The sequence below is a fragment of the Aquarana catesbeiana genome, linkage group LG01 (assembly GCF_042186555.1).
Source record: "Aquarana catesbeiana isolate 2022-GZ linkage group LG01, ASM4218655v1, whole genome shotgun sequence".
NCBI classification, from domain to species: Eukaryota; Metazoa; Chordata; class Amphibia; order Anura; family Ranidae; genus Aquarana; species Aquarana catesbeiana.
The window spans coordinates 588,200,291-588,221,723 of NC_133324.1; the positions used below are offsets into that span (position 1 = coordinate 588,200,291).

Below are 21,433 nucleotides of genomic sequence, written 5' to 3' on the forward strand. Positions count from 1 at the left end.
TCAGCGGCTTTTTCGCCCGCCCGTGTCGGTAGGTAAGCGTTACCCAGTTTGACAAGGTGCCCGCTGAGGGACAAAAGCGTCCCTGGTATCACAAGCCAAACAAGCCTGCGAGCAAATCAGCTTCCGCATGAATGTTCGCCCCGCCCGACTCTCGGGTGGGGGGGTCACCTTCGGGAGTTTGCAGATCGGTCGACTTCTCTTCTTTCCAACCAGTGGGTCTGCGAGCTGGTTTTGTTAGGCTACAAGATAGAATTTCTTTCTTATCCGCCAGACAGGTTTTTTCCCTCCAACCTTCATCTCCTTCCAGCTAGTCGTGAGGCCCTCTTTGGGGCAGATCAGGACTTACTACTGCGTGGGGTGATCCCGAAGAAGGAAGGAGTCTGTCCGGTCCTGGATCTCAAGGCCCTCAATTGTTTTGTGAAGGTTGGAATCTGTTCTTTCCGTGGTCGCTGCACTTCATCAGGGTGATTTCCTGGCATCTTTGGACATCAAGGACGCATACTTGCATGTCCCCATATACGTCAGACACCAGAGGTTCCTGCGATTTGCGGTCGAGGACGAGCACTACCAATTTGTATCTCTTCCCTTTGGCTTAGCGCCGACACCAAGGGTCTTCACCAAGGTGCTGGCTCCGATTCTGACTGAGACTACGAGGGATCACGATCCTGGGTTACCTGGCCGACCTCCTGAGAGCAGCTTCTGCCTCAGAACTATGGGAGGATGGGGGGATCACCATGCAGACTCTTCAGGAGTTTGGCTGCGTTTTGAATCTCCAGAAGTCGGTCTTGCTGCCAACTGGAGTACTTGGGGTTGATTCTGGACTCCTCAAAGGCGAGAGTCTTTTTTCCTTCAAGCAAGCTGCAGACTCTCCAATCCGCAGTGCGGTTACTGATGTCCCGCAGGTGGTCGTCGCTGCATTTTTGCATGCGAGTTCTGGGCCTCATGGTAGCCACTTTCGAGGCGGTACCATATGCTCAATTCCACACTCGAGTCTTGCAGAAAAAGATCCTGTCCAAATGGGACAAGTCTTGACAACTCTGGATTGTCAAATCCGGGTGAGCCAGCTAACCAGGGCTTCGGTTCTCTGGTGGCTGAGGTCCCCGGCCCTTTGGTCCAGGAAATCATTGGATGGCGATCATGACAGACGCCAACCTGACTGGCTGGGGGAGAATTTGGGGGCATCCAGTCGGCCCAGGGTCGCTGGACGCATGAAAAATCCTGCCTGCCGATCAATGTGCTGGAGCTGCAGGCGATCAGGCGGTGCCTCTCCACATGGTCGCAGAGGCTGCAGGGTCGTCCAGTCAGGATCCAGTCGGACAACGCCACGGTGGTGGCGTATGTCAATCATCAGGGAGGGACAAGAAGCTCAGCGGCGGCGCTGGAGGTCTCCCACATCCTACAGTGGGCAGAGCGGCGTGTGCCGGCTCTGTCAGCCGTGTACATTCTGGGAGTAGAAGCAGGCGGACTACCTCAGTCGTCAGTTGCTGGACCGGGGGGATGGTCACTGCATCCGGAAGTGTTTCAGCTCATTTGCCTACGGCGGGACATGCCAGATGTGGCTCTCCTGGCCTCTCGGCTCAATCGGAAGGTGCAGAGGTTTGTGGCCAGGTCAAAGGATCCCTGGGCAGACGTGTCAGACGCATTGGTGGCCCCATGGGGTATTATCGGCTAATTTTCCTTTCCCCCTCTCAGGCTCCTCCCTCGTCTGCTGCGCAGAGTGAAGGCCGAGGGGATTCCAGTGATTCGGATTGCCCCAGACTGCCCTTGACGTCCTTGGTACGCCGATATAGTATGAATGGTGGCGGATGTTCCTTGGCGGCTGCCGGTGCAGGAGGACCATCTGTCTCAAGGTCCGATTCTCCACCCTGCTTTACTGTCGCTGGCTTTAACGGCATGGCTGTTGAAAGCCAGGTGCTGAGGGACCGAGGGCTGTCGGCTTCGGTAATTTCCACTATGCTAAGAGCGTGAAAGTCTTCTTCCCGGAAGATTTATCATCGCACCTGGAAGGCCTACATCTCCCTGTGTGAGGAGGTGAGGTGGCATCCGCGTTCATATTCGGTTTCTGGGATCCTGCTGTTTTTGCAGCGAGGAGTGGATCAGAAGCTTGCATTAAGCACCATTAAGGGGCAGATATCAGCTTTGGCTGTCTTTTTTCAGCGGCCCTTGGCGACTCACACATTGGTGCGTACGTTTGTTCAGGGGGTTTGGCATGTGGCTCCTCCAGTACGCCCGCTGCTGCCCCCGTGGGATCTGAATCTGGTGCTCTCGGTGCTTCAGAAACCGCCATTTGAAAACATTAGGGAGATCACTTTATTGACGCTCTCAGAAAGTAGTCTTTCTAGTGGCTATTACATCTGCAAGGCGGGTTTCTGAGTTGGTGGCCTTGTCATGCAAGTCTCCCTATTTGATCCTCCACAAGGCTAAGGCGGTGCTGCGTCCGAAGCCCTCTTTTCTTCAGAAGGTGGTTTCGGCCTTTCATCTAAATGAGGACATTATGCTTCCATCCTTATGCCCTCGGCTGTCGCATCCCAAGGGGGTCGCTTTACATTCTTTGGATGTGGTCCAGGCTCTGCAGGTGTAACTGTCTGCTACGGCTCCTTTCCGGAGGTCGAACTCTCTGTTTGTCTCGGTGGCTGGACCGAAGAAGGGCCTGGCGGTCACGTCGGCCACCATTTCTCGGTGGATCAGACAGATTGTTGTTCAGGCTTATGCCATAAGGGGGCGGGCGCCTCCCTTTCCCGTCATGGCGCATTCCACCAGGGCAATTGGTGCTTCCTGGGCTTTCTGGCATCAAGCGTCCGTTGCACAGGTGTGAAAGGCGGCTACTTGGTCGTCAGTACACACTTTCACCAAATTACAAGGTCGATGTGGGCGCATCTTCGGATGCATGCTTCGGCCGCAAGGTTTTGCATGCGGCCATCTGAGGTTGCAGCTCCTCTGATGGGGAGTTCTTTTTGTTGCGGGTGGAGTTTATTTTCTTTGTTCCCACCCCTCGTTTTTGGCACTGCTTGGGGACGTCCCTAAGGTCAAGATTAAAGTGCTGTGTCCGTCAATGAACGAAAGAGAAAATGGGATTTTTGTACTTACCGTAAAATCCCTTTCTCTGAAATTCGGAAGACGGACACAGCGCCCACCCCTCCTATTTATGTTTGTACTGCTTTTTGACGAACTGAGCTGCTGGGAGCAGAGTGAGGGGTTATAGCCTTGTCCTCTTCTAAAGTGGCGATATAACCCTAAGGTCAAGATTAAAGTGCTGTGTCCGTGAAAGAGAAAGGGATTTTACGGTAAGTACAAAAATCCCATTTTTTTTTTGCACTATAAAGGCGGAAGAGCATGCAGGCTGATAGCATGACAGCCCCGTTCTTTTAACCCCTTTGTCTTAGCAATAACTTCCCATGTGTCAGATTAGTAACATTGGCATACAGTACCATTATTTTTCTTGCTTAAAGTAAAAAGTTAACTTTCCAAGTACTACTATAGCCGTGGATCTTTCTTTATCGTACATCATGAGACACAGAGCCATACTAATGTATATGGGTATATAGCCACCTTTTAGGTGATGGACACTGGCACGCCCAAGACAGGAAGTTGCCTCCCTATATAACCCCTCCCACACTAGGAGCACCTCAGTTTTTTCGCCAGTGTCTAAGGTGTTGGTCACGGTTATAGATGTTTTTTTGAAGAGCTCCACTGGAGCAATCCTTGCTGGACAAGCAAGCTAACAAACTGGATCCACTCAAAGTGCCATTTAAAGGCCAAAGTGGATGGTACCCGGGCCTCGTCACCGAAGAAACGAGGTTCAGCCTGTAATGCCTATCTTGGAGGGCTGGACCCTGGAACCCAGTTCTTTGGTTATTTATTAAATGGCAAAAACCTTTCTGGCAGAGTGCTATACAGGTACAAGAGAGTGGAAATCCGTTTTAAGGAACCTGGTCCCTGAAGGTCTTTGTCTCAGCCCGCTATGATGGGTGAAAATTGGATCTGTCTGGTTAACAGCAGAATCCTGCGGCGGGGATAAGGTAAGTGAAGGTCCTAAGAAACTTGGTTTACTTACGATTCTTCTTTGAGCAAAAGAAAAAAAAAAAGATTTTTTTCTTGTCATACCTATAAATCACCGCTAGATGGCGTAGGGAGAATTCTCTCCACAAATAGCCATATCATTATATGTACACTGCTGTGTCTGTAAATAAGGGATTTTTTTGCTCTGTTTCTCCCAGGACGATCGCAGTCACTTGGATGAAGGCCAGAGGGATTGCTACGGCTTCCCTTAGCTCAGATCCCCCCTGCAAGGCCATACTCGGACTGAGGGCTGTCTGCCCCCTCCCTGTAAGGTTGGGATGTCTTCCCTCCTTCAAGGCTTGGGGCCTCCTACTACCGCCCATATGTGTGCCCCCCCCCCAACGCCGCTGCCGAGATCCCGAGCGGCACCATGCACGCGCACATGAGCGGGAATCTCAGTTTGAATAGCAGAGGCGTTCCTAGGGGGTGGGACTAGGGGGCGTGGTTTAGCGCAAGGCCGGTACGTGAGTTCAGCGTTCACGTCTTCTTTACTCGGCAGCGCAGGGTGGCTCAGTCCTTAAGAGGCCCAGTCAGGAGAGCATCTAACTGAAGGAGGAGACACAGCAGCAACTTGGGTGGCATTTTGGGTGATGTATGCAGGGATTCTGGATGATGCTTTTGCTCAAGCATCAGGCTGAACATTATTAGCAGCATTTATTGCTGGACTAAGATCAGCAGTGGATGCACTTATCTTTGTATTTACCGTGTTGCTTTGCACTATGCCTTATAAAAAAGGTGGGTTCAACCCCCCTCAAAAAAGGCTCCAAAGGCATCCCCATCAGGATCTGCAGGTCCTTTACCAGGTCAGGTGCTTTAATCGCATCCTCTTCCCAGAGTGGGAGGAAAAGCGATAGATCTCCCTCCCCCGCTCCGGACCTCCTGTCAAAGGAACAGGAGTGGCCGGAGGAAGAGGAATTACCCTCAGGGGACTGGGAAGAGGGGAAATCTAATGATTCCTCTTCAGAAGAATCAACTATAGAAGAACCTTTTTCAGCCTCTCAATCAGAGAAATTGCTAGTGCAATCCCTTACTGAAATGGTCCACTCTGCATTCAAGTTGCCCTTGGCAGATTCAGCCAAAAGGCCCATTTCTTCACTAGGTTCGCTAAAACCCCCGCAGGCTCTTCACGCCTTTCCTGTTCATCCATTGCTGGAACAACTTATATATGCTGATAGGGTTCACCCAGATAAGCATTTTCTCCCTCCGAAAAAATGTTCAAGTCTCTATCCTATGGAAGAGAAATTTACCAGGAAATTGAGTATTCAAGTAGTGGATGCTGCTATCTCCTCTGTGAATAAAAAGCTGACTTGTCCTGTAGACAATGCTCAGATGTTCAGGGATCCAACAGATAAAAGGCTAGAGTCTTTACTCAAGACTTCTTTTTCTACAGCAGGTGCGGTAACTCAACCTGATGTTGCGGCAATAGGCATTTGTCAATCCCTAAAAGACCAGCTGAAACAGGTTCTTAGAGATATTCCAGTTCAGCAGGCCCGAGATTTAGCCGAACTGCCTAGGGCGTTGTGTTTTGCAGTTGACGCCATTAAAGATTCCAAAGATCAGGCTTCTCGCCTTACGCTCCTCTTGGTGCATATGCGTAGGATCTTGTGGCTGAAAAACTGGTCAGCCAAGGCACCATGCAAAAAACTCTTGGCTGAGTTTCCATTCCACGGTGAACGTCTGTTTGGGGATGATTTGGATAAATGCATCCAAAAGATCTCAAGTGGGAAAAGTACCTTGTTACCAGTTAAACGAAAGAATAAGTGCCCCCCATTTAAAAGAGCATTTTTGTCTCCAGGGCCAGGGGCAACTGCCTCTAGACAGTCACGACGGCCTTTGCCATCAGGTTCAAGAGGTAAAGCTCAAGGTCATGTCCAGGGACAAAAGAAGCCCTGGGGGAGGAAACCTGCAAAACAGAATTCTAAAGCTTCCTTATGAAGGAGCGCCCCCGCTCGCTCGGATGGGGGGAAGACTTTTGCAGTTCGCAAAGGTGTGGTTGGAAGAGATTCAGGACAACTGGGTCACCTCCACAATAGCTCTAGGTTACATACTAGAGTTTCGAGAGTTCCCTTCGCCTCGTTTTCTAAAGTCACACCTTCCCAAAGATCCTGGGATAAGGCGATCGCTTTTCCTGGCTTTAGACCAACTGTTATCCCAAGGGGTGATCATGGAGATCCCCGTGGAAGAGCAGGATTTGGGGTTTTTATTCAAACCTCTTCACAGTGCCAAAACCAAATGGAGATGTCAGGTCCATCTTAGACCTCAAAGGTCTAAATCAGTTCCTGAATATCCGCCCATTTCGCTTGGAGTCGATCCGGTCAGTAGTTTCCACCGTACAGGGAGGGGAACTTCTGGCGTCAATCGACATCAAGGGTGCATATCTGCATGTGCCTATTTTTCCTGTTCACCAAAAATTTCTGCGATTCGAGGTAGAAGGGCACCATTTTCAGTTTTTAGCCTTGCCCTTCGGCCTAGCTACTGCACCCCGGGTTTTTACAAAGGTTCTGGCCAGACTAAGAACTCGGCATAACGATTATAGCATACCTAGACGACTTGCTACTAGTAGACTGGTCGGTAGCCCACTTGGACCAAAGTGTGGCCCGCACAGTCAACTACCTGGAATATCTAGGTTGGATTCTCAACCTAGAAAAATCATTTTTAAAGCCACTAAGAAGGCTGGAGTACTTAGGTCTGATCAAAGACACAGCCCAGAGAAAAGTGTTTTTGCCTCAAGCAAAAATCAGTGCTATAAGGGATCTGGTTCAGGTGGTCAGGACAAAGAAGAGTCCCTCCTCATTCAAAGCTGTTCCTTATGCCCAGTTTCATTCGAGACTGTTGCAAAACAGTATACTAACTGCTTGGAACAAAAAGGTCCAAGCTCTAGATTTTGGAGACTCCAAGGGTACATCAGAGCCTCAGTTGGTGGTGTATGACCAAGAATTTACAGAAGGGGAAGTCCTTCATACCAGTTACCTGGAAAGTGGTAACAACAGATGCCAGCCTTTCGGGTTGGGGAGCAGTCCTGGCAGAAGCGTCTGTCCAAGGAAAATGGTCCACAACCGAGAAAACCTTGCCTATCAAAATTCTAGAGATTCGGGTGGCACGCTTGGCTCTGGAGGCATGGACGTTCAGGTTGCGAAACTGTCCTGACAGGATTCAATCTGACAATATCACAGCAGTGGCTTATATTAATCACCAGTGGGGCACCAGGAGTCAGGCAGGCCAGAGGGAGGTGAACTATATCCAGGCCTGGGCAGGAAAACATGTACTCTGCCTATCGGCGGTTTTCATTCCGGGAATAGAGAATTGGCAGGCGGACTTTTTAAGTCGCCAGCAGTTGTCCCTGGGAGAATGGTCCCTTCACCCAGACATCTTCCTGGCTATTTGCCAAAGATGGGGGACCCTGGACCTAGATCTATTGGCGTTCCAGGTTCAACAAAAAGGTGGACTTCTTTGTGTCAAGGACAAGAGATCCACTCGCATACGGGACAAATGCGTTAGTAACTCCTTGGGATCAGTTTTCACTGATTTATGCGTTTCCTCCCGTGCAGCTGCTACCACAGCTTCTTTGCAGAATCAAGGAGGCAGGGAAGCCGGTGATCTTAGCAGCCCCAGCACGGCCCAGAAGATCTTGGTATGCGGAGATCATAAGGATGGCAGTGGGGGACCCATGGACGCTCGCGCCACGTTCAGACCTGCTCTCGCAGGGACCAGTATTCCACCCTACCTTACATACGCTAAATTTAATGGTTTGGCTAGTGAAACCCATATTCTGAAGACTCGGGGTCTTTCAGGGTCAGTGGTGTCTACCCTGATTAATGCAAGGAAACCAGCTTCCAGAGTCATATATTATAGAGTCTGGAGGGCATATATTTCCTGGTATGAATCCAAAGGTTGGCATCCTCGGAATTATGTCATAGGTAGAATTCTGGCTTTCCTGCAATTAGGGGTAGAAATGAAGCTGGCCTTAAGTACTATCAAGGGTAAGCTTTTGGCTTTATTGGTATTGTTTCAGAGACCACTCACTTCTCATTCCTTGGTTAGGACTTTTATACAGGGCGTGACTCGGCTTAATCCGCCGGTTAGGTCACCATTATGTCCTTGCTATTTGAACCTTGTCTTGGCAGTATTGCAAAAACAGCCATTTGAGACAATACGATCTATTCGCCTAGTCCTTTTGACAAAGAAATTAGCGTTTCTGATTGCGATATCCTCTGCAAGAAAGGTATCAGAATGAGCCGCTCTTTCATGTAAAGAGCTGTATTTAATTATCCACAAAGATAAAGTGGTGTTGCGGCCTCATCCAATTTTTTTGCCTAAAGTGGTGTCAGATTTTCATCTGAACCAGGATATCATCCTTCTTTCATTTTTTTTCAGAACCTCGTTCTGTGCTAGAGAAGTCACTACATTCCCTTGATGTAGTGAGAGCAATTAAAGTCTATTAAAAGGCAACTGCCCAGATTCAGAAAACAGATGTTTTGTTTGTTTTGCCAGATGGTCCTAAGAAAGGACAGGCAGCATCAAAAACTACCATTTCTAGATGGGTTAGGCAAATTATCATTCAGGCTTATGATTTGAAAGGGAGGACACCACCCTTTAAGATCAAAGCACACTCAACCAGAGAAGTTGGTTCTTCTTGGGCAGTGCATCACCAAGCCTCTGTGGCTCAGATCTGCAAGGCCGCAACCTGGTCTTCCGTCCATACATTCACTAGATTCTATCAGGTGGATGTGAAAAGGCATGAGGATACCGCCTTTGGGCGCAGTGTGCTGCAGGCTGCAGTATAGGTCCTCAAGTCTGATGGCGTCCTGCTTATGTGTGTCTCCCTCCCCTCAGGTGGCATTGCTTTGGGACATCCCATATAGTTATTACTATGGCTCTGTGTCCCGTGATGCACGATAAAGAAAATAAGATTTTTATAACAGCTTACCTGTAAAATCCTTTTCTTAAAGTATGTCACGGGACACAGAGACCCCTCCCCTCTTTGGGATATATGTATATTGCTTGGCTACAAAACTGAGGTGCTCCCAGTGTGGGAGGGGGTTTTATAGGGAGGCAACTTCCTGTCTTGGGCGTGCCAGTGTCCATCACCTAAAGGTGGCTATATACCCATATAGTTATTAGTATGGCTCTGTGTCCCGTGATGTATTTTAAGAAAAGGATTTTACAGGTAAGCTGTTATAAAAATCCTATTTTTATAGACCATTATATAATCTTCCTTATAGAAAAGGTAATGATTTTCTATTGCAGTCTTACAAAAGTAACATTCACCCCATTATAAATAGGCTGAATAATACAGTAATCACCTTTTCTTACTGAAGAGCAGATGCTGACAATGTGTTTTTAGAAAAATGTTTTATTAATATGAATCTTCAAGAGTTTGTTAACCCATATAACTCAAAAACTGCCAGACTCTCTTAGAGCCTGACATAGCACACTGCATTAGTCTTTTAGAAAAACAAGCGCTGTAAGTACCTATTTAGAGCCGTCTTCAGGCCAGTCACATGACTTGCGGCTTCTGTACGGCTCCGAAGAATGGATACTGCAGGAGGAGCCGTGATCTCCCTCTGACGTCAGCCGGGAAAATCACACCACCTGCAGTAGCCCTGGTAACCGGCCGAGAGTCATGTGACCGGTCTGAAGACACCGCTAAAACTATTTACAGTGCTCGTTTTTCTAAAAGACTAATGCAGTGTGCTCTGCCAGGATATGAAAGTGTTGCTGGCAGTGAGCATAAAACATTTTTAATTTTACTAGAAGCGGCGGGGGGCGGCGGGGGACGTAGATGGAGACACCCAGACATGAACTGACATACAGGAAGGAGGGGGTGAGGGGGAGAGAGGAGAGCAGAGGGGACAGCAGCGTATGGCGGAGGGATGCACTCTGACCACGGTGGTCAGTGCTCAGTAGCCCTGAGTTTCGTGGTCAGCTCAGATAGGGGATACAGGAGGTGCCAGGTTCAGGGAGGTTTTTTTTTAGTTTAGAGGGGGGCAGATTACACAGCACAAGCACTGTGCTGTTTAATCTGCTTTAGGGGACCAGGAAATCATTTTTTATTTTTTTAGGGTTAACAAACGCTTTAAGGTATAACCTTGTAACTGTTTTCTCTTGATTCATTTTTTTTTTCAGCACCTTTGTCTTAGATGGTGCGAACTGAACGCCTTCCTGTTCACGAAGACCTCTTAAGCATGGAAGATGGTGCAATATATTTGTTTTTTGGGTGACAAAGAAGACCTTCATCTAGATTGCTTTTAGTAGTGAGATGGGATTTGAGGTCACAAGGTACTGAAGAGTATGCTGCTGATGTCAAACTTGTGCTGCCCTCAGTGGCTTACTTTTAGGAATGGTGACAATCTGTTCAGTAAGAAACTGCAGTTTAATGTTTCCACAAACATGCTTTATGATACCACCCAGTGCTGATAAATTGCCTGTTAGGCAGCAAGTATAGATTTGCAGGGGCAGTGCTGGAAAACATTCCTTAATCTGACAATTACTTTCAGGTGCCAAAGTTTTTTTTTTTTTTTTTTTTACAGAATTTACCCTTTCCAAATGGCAAATTAGTATGCCTGTAAACCTAAATCAGTGTTCGTTCCATTGCTTTCATATTAGCCAATACAGGCAGTCCCCGAGTTAAAAAACGTCTGACTTAAGAACGGAGGCAGCGTGCTTGTCCCGGAAACCGCCAGGCAGCCATCTTGCTGCTCACCAAATGCTGCCACCTACTGTCTGGCAGACCTGTCAGCAATCCCACATCACTGCATGGACAGTTAACCCTTTCCTTTGGAGTTGCACTTAAAAAAAATTTACCTGTTCCAACTTACATACAAAGTTAAAAACGGTGTTCTGCCAAAAAAAAAAAAAAAAAAAATTCAGCAGCTACAAATACTGCAGCTGCTGACTTTTAATAATCGGACACTTACCTGTCCCAGGGTCCAGCGATGCAGGGGGAACGAAGCCCTGCTCGCCCCCCTCTCTGCGGTGCCGGCATTGTCGCTGTGGGCGCCCGGCTGCGGCTTCACAGCCGGGCACACACTGCGCATGCGGGAGCCATGCTGTGACTGGCCAGGCAATCATCTGGGACCTGTGACATGTCCCAGATGATTGCCGAGAGGGAGGGGGGAGAGGCGAACTTCCTTCCAGCACCACGGTGCCCCCCGTGTTTGTAACTGCCTGTATACGCAAAATGTGTGAAAATCAGTATAAGTGTTTTCTCGGCTGTCACTTTCAAAATGTTTTGGCTTTTTGCGGGTTCAGCATTTCCAGTAAGATAATAAGATATTGGATATCACTTTAGGGTTTAGTGAGAGGTCATGCAACTAAAAATGTTTTTTTAAATAACAAATATTACCGTTTTCCCTTTTCATTATGTTGGGTGTTAAGGTATATGTAAATAAAAAAAAAAAAAAATCAAAGTTCAAAATGTAATATATTGCAACTTACCAGTCCGTAGATGTAGTGACGGCATTAGTTGTCTATTTTTCAGCCTATTACCTTTATTTTCATCTAGTAATCCTTCAAATAACATGCTTCATGACCTATCATGTCTACATTAATGGCAGTGGTAACCATGTTTGTCACACAGGCTATAGATTTCTAAACTTGCCTCCCTTTGTTCATCTTCCTTAAATAGTGGATTGATGCGACTCATATTTTAACCACTTCAGCCCCGGAAGGTTTTACCCCCTTAATGACCAGGCCATTTTTTGTGATTCAGCACTGCGTTACTTTAACTGACAATTTCGCGGTTGTGCGATGCTGTACACAGATAAAACAATTTTTTTCCCACAAATAGAGCTTTCTTTTGGTGGTATTTGATCACCTCTGCGGTTTTTATTTTTTATGCTATAAACAAAAAAAGACCGTAAATTTTGAAAGAAAAAAAAAACTATACCTTTTACTTTCTGCTATAATACATATCCAAAAAAAAGAAAAATTTAAAACATCAATTTCTTCATCAATTTAGGCCAATATGTATTCTTCTATATATTTTTGGTAAAAAAAAAAAATCCCGAAAAGCGTATATTGATTGGTTTGAGCAAAAGTTATAGCATCTACAAACTATGGGATAGATTTATGGACTTTTAATTTTTTTATTATATTTACTGGTAATGGGGGCAATCAGCGATTTTTAGCGGCACTACGACATTGCGGCAGACAAATCTGACACTAAGTGACACTTTTTGGGGACCAGTGACACCAATACAGTGATCAGTGCTAAAAAAATGCACTGTTACTGTATAAATTACACTGGCAGGGAAGGGGTTAACATCAGAGGTGATCAAAGGGTTAAGTGTGTTCCCTGGGAGTGTTTTCTAACTGTGTGGGGGATGGACTGACAGGAATAACACAGAGATCCATATTCCTGCTTACAAGGAACAGAAAATATCTGTGTACTTCCCTGTCAAATCGGAGATCTGCCTTGTTTACATAGGCAGATCCCCGTTCTGCCTCTCTGTGGAGCGATCACAGGTGGCCGGCAGACATCAGGTCCCCCGGACCCGCTGATTGGCTCCACCTCCATGCAGCAGAGTATCTATTGCACGAAATTACATACATATACATCGTTTCGCACAATATAGCCACCCTGCCACAGTATATATGCGGTGGGCGGTCTTTAAGTGGTTAAACACGCAAGAAAAGGTTATTTGTGTTTTCTTTTAAGCCTACAGGTCAAAGTATTACTAGTAAGATTAATAGGTAATTTTCTGTACTTGCTGTGCATATTCTTTGCCTAAAAAAAAAATGAAAAATAATGCTACATGCCAGGATTCCAGTGTTCAATATTACATTTTCTAATCATTCATTTGGAGACACAGGAATATAGAGACTGTTGGGTTAAATGGCAGCGTACAGGGTGATTAGACCGTGGCAAACAGAAACATTGTGGGCCAACCCAGTATAATCCCTTCTACTCCCAGCATGCTTCAGTTTTTTGCTAGTGTCCTAGAAGCATGAACACCCCTTTCCCTGTGGATAAAGTGTCTCCTTTTTGCTAGCTACTATTTATTTTATCAGTCAAGATTCTTGCTACATCAACTGCTGTGCTGGTCTGCAACTATCAGTCAGCCTTTTCTCAGCTTTTGAGTGCTGTGACTGGACATTGCGGGACTATTCTGGAATGTGACCTCCGAGCACTAGGCTCTGTATACTGGTGCATTTCAGACCAGAGTATAATGGTTAAGTTATTCGCAGAGCGCTTTTAGGTCCAGGACTATGGCACAGCCCCAGGTGGGACTCACTTTTTGAGCGGGTCAAGCGTGCAGAGCACCATAAGTTACCTTGTCATCGCTGGGCACCTTTTAAAATTCACATTTCCCATTCTCTATCGCATCATTTAGCATTGAGGAAGCACCTTCTTGCTGATGCTTCTACTTGCCAGTGACCTGTGGGATTTCCTTAGGTTTTATCTCTGTTGCCCACCTACAGTGACTTTGTCACCTTCAGCCACCTGATCCTCAGGCTTAGCCTTGTATTCTGAGTTACATATGCCTGGTTCTAGACACAATGGGGACAGTCCGCTATACCGGATGGCTTCAGCACAAACTTTATTAACAGTTTCCTTGCAATGTACCCACTGAGGTGCCGGACACTGTTCTGGAATTTTGCCCTCTGCTAAATTCTGTGCCATTCTCTGAGTCTTCCTTAGCTTCATTCTCCTACAGAATCCCTATCCAATCTACCAACCTCTTGTGATCTCTGAGTACTCAGCCGCTGAGACCCTTTCTCTAGGAATAAAACTAAAAGCAAACTTTTCACCCCCTTTTTTTTTTGATTAGAGTAAGCAATCTATGTCCCATTGGGGAATCCTCACTGGGGGGTTTTCTTTCTGTTCCCGTTCTGTTAACCCAATATTTGGGATTTTCTTTCACTTTTACTCTTGGCGGTACAGTAAACAGAACAAATAAGGTGAATATTCCTAAGGGGTGACTGAACAACTATAAAAACCTGACAGAGGCGGTAGAATGGTTCCATGGATTCTATTCCAACCTGTTTACAGTTCTCAGACCAAAGGTGAGCATCCTACCCATCTTGAATCTCGAGACCCTAAATGATTCATTCAGTCGCAAAAGTTCTACATGGAATTCACCAAGCCTGATATCAAGGATGTGTACCTACATTTTTCCAGCACTTCAGCAAAGCCTTTAGGACTCGTATACACAGGGCAGTTGAAAACCTTGTCTGAATGCTGGAAACTTGACAGCTGGAAACCAACAGTGAAAAACGTCTGTTTTGCAGATTTTACATAACGAGCTTATGTGCGTTTAGCAGGGGTTATTAGCATTTGAGGTTAGAAGCGGTTTTTAAAGATAACCTCAGGAGATCCTCCCAAATGCCCACAATGCATGAAAAACAAGTAAATTATTACTTTATTTCTGCCATTCTGTGAGAGAAGAGAGAGCAGCAGAGAGAGAACAGTGTGCTTGTAGATAGCGGTGCTATTTTTTGTGTTTTTACTATGGATCCCATCATGAGCATGTGTGAGGAAATGCTCCTGATGTTGCTGTGGCTCCGAAGACATAGAAAATTGCTACTGGACTCATCCATTGATGCAGGCAACAGCATGTGATGAAATGTGTGATTTTTCAACATTTTTGTCCAAAAATTATCAGAAGTTTTTATCCTTTAAAAACGCTTATAAACGCTGTATACATACATACACACACCAACACAGGCTGAACTGGATGGACTGTTGTCTTTCTTCAACCTAACCAACTATGTAACATTTGGCATTTGAATTTCCAGTAAACTACAGTCCTGAACGTGATTTTTCTGCTTTCAAAAAAATGCCTGTAACCTCAACTGGCTCTAAACTACTATAAATGACTGAGTGTACATGTACACATAAGGAGAGTTCAGGGGCTGCTGAAAAAACACCCAGCTGCTCCTAAACTTCAGATTAGCAGCTGTAGTATACGTGAGGCTTTACTCTGCTGTGGGTCCCAGTTCCAGTTTGTAGCCCTACCATTTGACCTATCCTCTGCATCTTGGGTGTTCACAAAGGTGCTGGCCCCTATGTTATAGTTGTTGAGCTCCCAGGGCATCCCTATTGTGGGATACCTCAAAAAGAATGGTGGACACATAGCCTGGAGTTTCCAGACCTTTCAGGGTTTCGACTGGTTCCTGAACCCCCAGAAATCAGCATTGGAATTGACTCATTGCTTGGAGTATTTGAATGTAAGCCCAGACTCTTTAGACCAGTTGTTCAACCTTTGCTTCTACATGAGAGCTCTGGGGCTAATACCTTTCAAGGTAGTCCTATTTGCCCAGGTCCACTTGAGACCAGTGCAACGCAACATTCTTTCATTGTTAAGCTAGTCAGTTCAGTCCTTGGACAGATCGATTAATCTGGCACTGGCTTGGAGGTTCAGGAATCTCAGCCTTAGGCAATTGGCAGACACATTTCCAGATGTGTTCCAGGTGGGGGATGCTAGATGTGCACCTCGAGGTTCAACAACAAACTGATCAGGGTTGTCTTCAGGTACAGAGATCCTCTAGGGCAGCGGTCCCCAAACTTTTTGGCACCAGGAACCAGTTTCATGGCAGCCAATTTCCCAGGGACTGTGGGAGTGATGGGGGCAGATGGTGGGGGAGATTATTCACAGAGTCTGTCTTCAGGCCCCTTCAAATCACAGCCCCCCTTTACAGCACAGTCCTACAGTGTCCTCGGTTCCCCTTTATATCATAGCCCCCTTTACATTGGAGTGCCCCTATACAGAGCAGTCTCCTTTACATTAATGTAAAGGGACACTGATGCACTGTTAAGGGGCACTCCAATGTAAAGGGGACTGCACTGTAATGATTCAATTACTCAAAGACCTTGTTCCAGAGACAACTGGTTTAATTTCTTCTTAATTCAAGACTTTTGTACAGATGGCTCTCATGTGATGGGGGGTCTGAATTTAGTTCTCTCAGTACTTTATAAATCACCTTTTAAATCTTTCAGGGATAATTCCCCCTTTCCACTTGCATTTACAAGGTTGCAAGTCTTGTTGCCATCACCTATGTGAGGAGAGTGTCTGAGCTGGCTGCCGTAACCTGTAAAAAGAACCCTTTTGGGTTTTACACTAGAAAAAGATGGTGTTGAGGCGTGGCTTTTTGGCCACAATTCTTCCATGAAGACCACTTCTGGCCAGATTTCACCGCACAGTAGATGGGTGTACTTGGGTCCCACCACTCCTGTGCTAATGGCATTGCTGGACAGATGGGAAGTAAGCATAGTGTGTCTTTCATCTGCTGCATTAAGCTTCCTTGGCTGACCACTAGGATTGCACCGATACCAGTTTTTTAAGACCGAGTGCAAGTACCAATACTTTTCCTCAAGTACTCGCTGATGCCAATTACTGATACCTATCTTTACAATTATTTATTTTTACATTTTCTTTTGAAATTACATTTTTACTTTAACTTTTTTTTTTTGGTGGTGGTGGTGGTGGGGGGGGTTATTTAGGGTGGAGATGTGGGGAGGGGGCTATTGTTTAGGGTGGGGAGGGGGTTATTGATAATTATATATATAATATAATAATAATTTAATGCAAATAAGGCATCAAGTGAGTTTAATTACCACCTTAATCAGCCACAGAACCTGTGTAATTAATGTGTTTGGTTTTAAGAGATGAGGTGGCAACCCTAGTGGAGAGGCGGGGAGGGGGTTATTGTTTAGGGTGGAGGGGTGTTATCGTTTAGGGTGGAGAGGTGTGGAGGGGTGTTATCGTTTAGGGTGGAGAGGGGGTTTTTGTTATTGTTTGTATATGCAGGAAGGGACGGGGGTATTTGGGAACCCACACACTGCCAATCACTGGACTACAACACCCAGCAGACCTGCCAATCACCCTCCAAGAAGTTCTGCAGCAGCTGAGACACTTGGGGATAGTCATCAGAGGTACGGGGGAAGCAATGTATATATGTAATGATAAATATCTCTGTGAAATGTAGGCTTTTTACTCAAACTAGTTGCTTAATCTACTGAAGTTACATAAATTTTACAAATATCAAATATATTTTTAAAGCGGAGTTCCACCCAAAAGTGGAACTTCCATTTTAAGGTATCCTGACCCCCTGACATCCCACATTTGGCATGTAATTTTTTTTGGGGGGGGGGGTGCCTAATGTTGAGATGTAACCAGCTCCCACTTCCACCTGTGCCACCTAGGCGACGCCTCCTTTCCCCCTCCCTCCCTGCAATCTTCGTCACAGGTCCCAGAAGATTGCCCGGCCGCCCGCTAAGGACGTGCAGCACGACTCGCGCATGCGCAGTGCACACCCGGCTGTGAAGCCGCAAGCTGTCAGCCAGGTGCCCACACTTACAATGGCGACGCCAGGCGGGGGAGAGAACGGAGGCTTTGGGCGGCCGCATCGCTGGACCGTGGGACACATGAGTGTTGGTTAAGAGTCAGCAGCTACACTTTTTGTAAACATAAACATGTTAAATAAACATGGGTCCAGATGGAACTCTGCTTTAAGTGAAAGGTATGATGTACCTGTAAAGTAGAGCTGCACGATTCTGGAAAAGATGACAATCACAATTTTTTTGCTTAGAATATAGAACAGGATTCTCTCACGATTCTCGGCATAACATCATCTTTCACATTATACAAAAAAATTGGGCTAACTTTACTGTTTATTTATTTTTTTAATTCATTGAAGTGTATTTTTCCCAAAAAATTGCATTTGAAAGACCGCTGCGCAAATACAGTGTGACATAAAATATTGCAATGACCGCCATTTTATTCTCTGGGGCCTCTGCTAAAAAATATATATATAATGTTTAGGGGTTCTAAAAGTAATTTTCTAGCAGAAAATACAGATTTTAACTTGTAAGCATCAAGTGTCTGAGAAAGGTTTAGTCTTTAAGTGGTTAAACTGACCTAATTTACAGACTGAATTTCATCCCTTTGATCTAAAAGAACTAAATGTTACAATGTTTCTTTTTATCTCCCAGCACTGTGCAATGTTGATAAACATTTGCTGGATGGATGTTGTTTTTTCTGTTTTTTGACAGCTGTGCTTGAGCAGAGAACAGCTTTGCACTTTTTACATGTATCGTGAAAATGCCAGATTAAGATCGTGAGGGGGGTTGAATCGAGATCTCAGTTTTTTTATTGATTAATCGTGCAGCTCTACTGAGACACTTGTCAGACTTTATAACTACATTTTAGGAAATATAGCAAGTAAAAACACTGTATCCTGCCAGAATGGTAATGTGACTGATAGAATTAAACATGGTCAGTGCTGTGTGAAGCACCTTTGTTACTAGGAATACTGTAGATACTTTATCGCTGCAGCCCTGCTATACATGTCATTGAGGCCTGATCACTCTCATATCCTTTGCATGTGTATATTTTTTTGGGGGTGGGGAGTAATGCTAGGTGGTGAACAAGATATTGTGGTCATGGTCTATGCAGATAGAGACCTTAACATGCAGTAATCACAAAGCAGTACAGAAAGAGAATAGCTTCACAAGCCCCTGAATTTGTCCATGAACTACACTATAGAGTAGTGATGGTGAACCTTGGCACCCCAGATGTTTTGGAACTACATTTCCCATGATGCTTAACTACACTGCAGAGTGAATGTGCATCATGGGAAATGTAGTTCCAAAACATCTGGGGTGCCAAGGTTCACCATCACTGCTAAAGAGGGATGAAAAATTTTATCCAGTATATAACTTTAGACAAAAGCCTCATATTGAGGGAGCCCCCTTTACCGAAATGTATTTAAAGTGCAAGGTTTGGAACTAGTTATGCATGACTAAGCATTATTTTATAATATCTTACCCCTTATGTATGTTTACAAGTTGAATTTTCTCTATGCTTTTGGAGTGAGATACTACAACCTGCTTCTGTTGTATGTTTCATGTTGGAGTTTTAATATACTGTAAATATTGCCTAACAAGCTTAAATTGAGCATCATTTTTTGGAAATCAAAATTGTATTAGGTTGATGTAAATTGGCATAGTAGATAGAAAACATGCTACTGTGGACCTGCACATTCACAGGATGGTGTGCAAACTTCAGCCATGTTTTATACTTAGAATGTTTAGCACAGAATGAGTTATTCTCCTAAATTCAGACATTTTTTGCACTTTTGTGTTCCCTCACATCATACTGCTCCTGGCCAGTTTCCAATAATTCGGTTTATAGCAATCGGCTATGACAACCCTTCTGTTTGTATGCTTAGAAGACACTGAGATATTATTTGTGAGGGTTAGGCCCCTTTCACACTTTTACGACTTCAAAGTTGTGCGATTTTACCGTGATTTAGCGGCCGCTATTTTGCCGCGATTTGGGAGCAGTACTACTTTGTACGACTTTGCCACAACTTTGGAATTAACAAATGAAAACATACATGGTGTGAGGCTTGTGCTTACAGCTTGTGCTTACAAAGTGTTACTGAAATCGTGTCTATATTATTCAGGTACGATTTGCATGCTACTTGAGGGTTTAACATTGAGGTCTATGGAGTACAACTTGCATGGAAGTTGGACCAAAGTAGTGCAGGGACTAGTTTGAAGTCGGCACAACTTAAAGTCATGCCAATATGAATGGTAGTCATTGAAAATCATGGAGAATGACTTGTCGTATGATTTTGCAGTACAAAATTGTGGGACAAGTCGTATAAGTGTGAAAGGGGCCTAAGGGTGGATGTTATTGCGCAAAGGTATAATCACTGATCAAAAAATCTCAGCAGGCATTAACAATTGCTTCTGCTTTTTATCACACTCTTGCATGACCTAAAAGTTGCTGAGAAAACTTTGCTAATAACAGAATGTACATAGTTGTCCTTAGGCTATGTGCAGTTTTCTTTTTTATTCAGTCATTAAAACAGTAGTCAAGACTGAAAGAAAAGTCTATCTTTCTCAAACCTTAACAACTAAATTATCTTTTCTTTTTCATACATCATGGGACACAGAGTCAGGCTAATATTCATTACCTACTGGGTTATACTCCATCACCAGGTGAATGGACACTGGTAGACCAAAGGTCTTCAGACAGTAAGTGATCCCTTATATAACCCCTCCCACACAGGAAGCACTTCAGTTTTTTACCAGTGTCTACAAGGTGGATGGCACGGTTTGTTTGAGCTCTCTGAGCTCCAGGTCTCTAGTACCACAAACGGTTCTTAAATGAATCAACGGATTGACCGATCGGATCCATTTGACACTGTCAGGGCTGGACTCAGCCCTTTCTTCTCTAAGCTGGTCGCTCAGCTGTCGGCTAATTGCCAGCTCCTTTCTCTCCACAGTGACTCAGCTGTTGATGATCTGCTTGTCAGTCCTGGCTACTTAAAGCCGTCCAGCTCACTTCATCTCTGCCTTCGCCTTTGGTCACATCTCAGAGACTTTCTCCTGCGTTCCTGTTGAAGACTCGCTCGGCTGACTTCCCTTCTGGCTCCTGATCCTGCTTGCTGTACTACTACGTTGATCTCTGGCTTTCTGACATTGGCATTGGCTGACTACCCAATCTGGTTACTGAACTCTGGCTATGTATTGACTACGCTAAGTGCCGGTTCACACAGGGGCGACTTGTCAGGCGACCTAGCCGCCTGACAAGTCGCGTCCCGTTCTCTACTACGGAACCGTTCTAATAGGAGTGACGCAAGTCGCTCTGACTTAGAAAAAGGTTCCTGTAGTATTTTTGGGGCGACTTCAGGCGACTTGCCTTGACTTCTATACAGAAGTCATTTTGCAAGTCGCCGCTGAAATCGTGTGCAGGTCGCCTCTGTGAGGCGATCTGCAAGTCGTGCCGCCCCTGTGTGAACCGGCACTTACTCTGTTTACCTTTTTAATATTATTAAACAAGTGTGATTAAGGCTCCGTTCACACTACCGCGACTTGGGATCCGACTTGTCAGACCTCAAGTCGCCCCGAGTCACTTGACATCAGAAATTCCATTGAAGTGAATGAGAGCTGTCTTAATGTACGCTACTGAAGTCGCTCCGACTTCAGAAAAGGTTCCTGTACTACTTCAATCCAACTTCTAGGCGACTTGTACCCATTGATTTCAATGGAAGTCGCCTCCAAAGTCGGATTGTGTCTTAACTGAAGCAACAATACAGGAAGAGAAAATTGTTTTCTCAGGCAAACCACTCCCTCCCCCCTCCCTCCCACAGAGCCGATTGTGGTTTGGCCACTGGAAAGTCGCCTGTCCTGGAGGCGACTTGAAGTCGCCTTGTAAGTTGCCAGAATTCGCGCTCTGATGCGTGCTCAGGTCGTGTCCAGGTCGCCTCGCAAAGTCGCGGCCAGAGTTGTGTTGCCTCTGTGTGAACCGAGCCTAACTATACTTCTGTCTCGGTCTGATTCATGGTTTCTGACAGAGGCTTATATGCTTAGATAAATGGTACCCGAGCCTCACAAAGAAGACTCAAGACCCTGCGAAGT

The 21,433-nt window shown here is 45.6% G+C and overlaps 1 protein-coding gene across 3 annotated transcripts in view; it reads left to right on the plus strand.

Moving 5' to 3' along the window:
• The window catches only part of PAQR3 (progestin and adipoQ receptor family member 3), a 121,179-nt gene that overhangs the window by 67,360 nt on the left and 32,386 nt on the right, over positions 1 to 21,433 (plus strand). The window contains exon 8 of one of the 3 annotated variants that reach the window (XR_012235863.1): positions 10,186 to 10,338. The exons of 1 other annotated variant lie outside the window; for it this stretch is intronic. The gene's annotated coding sequence lies outside the window, so the exon portion shown is untranslated. Of the gene's footprint in view, positions 1 to 10,185; positions 11,997 to 21,433 lie in introns of those variants that run through there. One more of the 3 variants, XM_073598006.1, reaches the window with a different exon arrangement.